Consider the following 2,547-nt stretch of genomic DNA (forward strand, 5'->3'; position numbering starts at 1 on the left):
ATAAATCCATGATGTTCAATCCCATAATCATCTCCCATTGAAATACCAAATAGACATCATGCAGAAGAAACCAGCATACAATTTTTTTTCATTTGCTAATATAGATTATTTCTGTTATTAAGAACATTTTTTATTTCATTTTATCATTTAATCCATGCATCACAATTAGTATCAGCAATGCAAACTTATCATATGAATAAGAATAACAAGGTAGATACATACCAAAATAATAACTGAGCTTATGATGGACAGCATTTGCAACTATGAAGGGAATCTGGCTAGGTGTGACGCAACCATTAACCATGTGGCTTCGACCTGGGGTGTCCTATGCATGATCAGTGAGATCCACAAAATAAGGATTGTGTGCTAATCAAGAATATTCAGGTACAGCTCAAAAAAAACGTAATGTTAACTTGTAAAAAACTTGCATGTAGGTCTAACATCATTTTGCTCTCATCATTTACCACAAAACCGAAACCAGTAACACAAACCTAATTAACAAAACCTAGCAAATACATGATGGATTCACATCAGACACGTTTCCTTTTGTCATACATATATTCCTCACAAAACCCCAAGATATTTTATCAATATCGCAAGAGATGGATCAGAACTTTGGTCTTTGTTTCTATAATTTCTGTACATTTGTACTCTATACATATGGCAAAACTGTATCAAGATCGGCTCATCCTCAAAAAGGCGGATGCCAATCACAGGGAGTAGAGTGATGTGGACTACCTATGAGCTAAGAATGTTTAAAAGAGAAACTCTGTTCTGGACTAATTTCCTGAACAGATCTCCTGCTCCATTCTGAAGATCTTCGATACTGCACTCTAACTCCTGCAATTGCTCCTCCTTGCAGACAATTGCCTTCTTCTTGTAAAATGCCTTGCAGACAAGAGACTGCTTTGGCATTTCAATTTGCTTCAACAAGAGATGGAGTGTGGACTCCAACAGAGAGATGCTGATCTCTCTTGCCTTGGTCAATAGGATGACCATCTTGTCGAATGCAGGCTTCTTGGCAGACTTCTTGAAATGTTTCCTGGCCTTCTTCGCCAAGCGAGTAAAAGACTGGATCTTGGCTTGAGCAGCTGCATCATCTCTTTTCCTTAGAGCTGCTTGCAACTCTTGGATGATGACCACCATCTCGGCGAAGGTCTCTTGCATGTTGCTGCAGAGATCTAACAGCTCAACAGAGCATCCCATCTCTCCATCCAACATCTTCCTCTTCTGGGAGGAGCAAACTTGGTTGCTTGGTAGGCAAATAATCTCTTCAAGACCATCGTAGATGTTTGCAAGACTCCTGAGACCATCGCACATCGTGCTGATGGAACTGGAGGAAGAGATGCTTGCTTCTAGGAGGTGGAGCTCTTCCTCGACCTCGGTCTCACTGACGTGAGGCCTAGAAGGTAAACTAATCGATCTTTGGTGGAAAGCCATATCTGAGCTTGAAGCTTTTCGCTGTCTAGTGGTTAATGAGAGGAGGAGAAGCTGAAAATAAGAGCTTCTTGTTTGATGTATCTACCCATTCTGCTGCCACCTATTTATACAGAAGATGTGTACAGCTGTGTTGTGGTATCTGATTGGTAGACATGAAGAATCATGCCAGTACATCTCCCACATGCTGTCTGCTATGCCTCAAGATCTGCCAGACGCATAGAGATCGCAACACTAAAGTCTTCTCATGTTTAGTACATTGTTTTCTGTGCCTACCGTCCTTGAGATGAGTCATCACATTATCATGTTCCAGCAATTGGCAGGAAGAACCAATCAAAAAAATGTGGTTTAGTCTGACGGTGGATCTTGGCACAGTTGCACGCCCATGCCATTGCTTAATGGATCGCTAACCTAACATTTAGCTGTGACATACCTGTATTCAATAAGGTGTTTTCCTTGGTGGCCCTTGCATCTGGCATGTTTAGGTCATGGAAACAAGATCCACTGCAAAAGATACATGTTAGCGGTTCAACATGCTATCCCCATAATTTATTTTCAGCTTGAGGCTTTCAGCCACCCACCGTGTGTGCAGCATGACCATTTAATATCCAACCATTGCAGAGACTAGCTATTGATACGTGCCTATCTTTTTCAATGTTTTTGTACGCTATTATTACCTCTTAGTCATACTATTACCTCTTAGTCATACTAACTGATTCTCAGACACCCCGGGAATGAGCACACCCCAGGAATGAACATATAAAGTGTCGACTGTTCTTTCCGTGCATTATACGGAAAGGACCAAAAAGTTTGTGCACTGACAAGTCTGGATTAGGTCTTGCTCAGATTATTGTTAATACTGTAGAACATGCAAAAAGTTCTGGTTCTGGAGTAAATGTTTTTTCTTATGTTGTCACCTTCAATGCTTAAATGATAAAGATGTTAAAATTTGAGTACACTCATTTGAACTTCGTTGTATGAAAAATAAATATATACAATTGTAGTGGCAGAGTAGTGCACGGCCATGTGGTGGTGGTGGAGAATCTGGATAATAAAATTGATTGATTGGGACCTTGTGACTTTGATCTGGCATGTTTCATGCATAAGGAA

The sequence above is a fragment of the Triticum dicoccoides genome, chromosome 3B (genome assembly GCF_002162155.2).
Source record: "Triticum dicoccoides isolate Atlit2015 ecotype Zavitan chromosome 3B, WEW_v2.0, whole genome shotgun sequence".
Taxonomy (NCBI): domain Eukaryota; kingdom Viridiplantae; phylum Streptophyta; class Magnoliopsida; order Poales; family Poaceae; genus Triticum; species Triticum dicoccoides.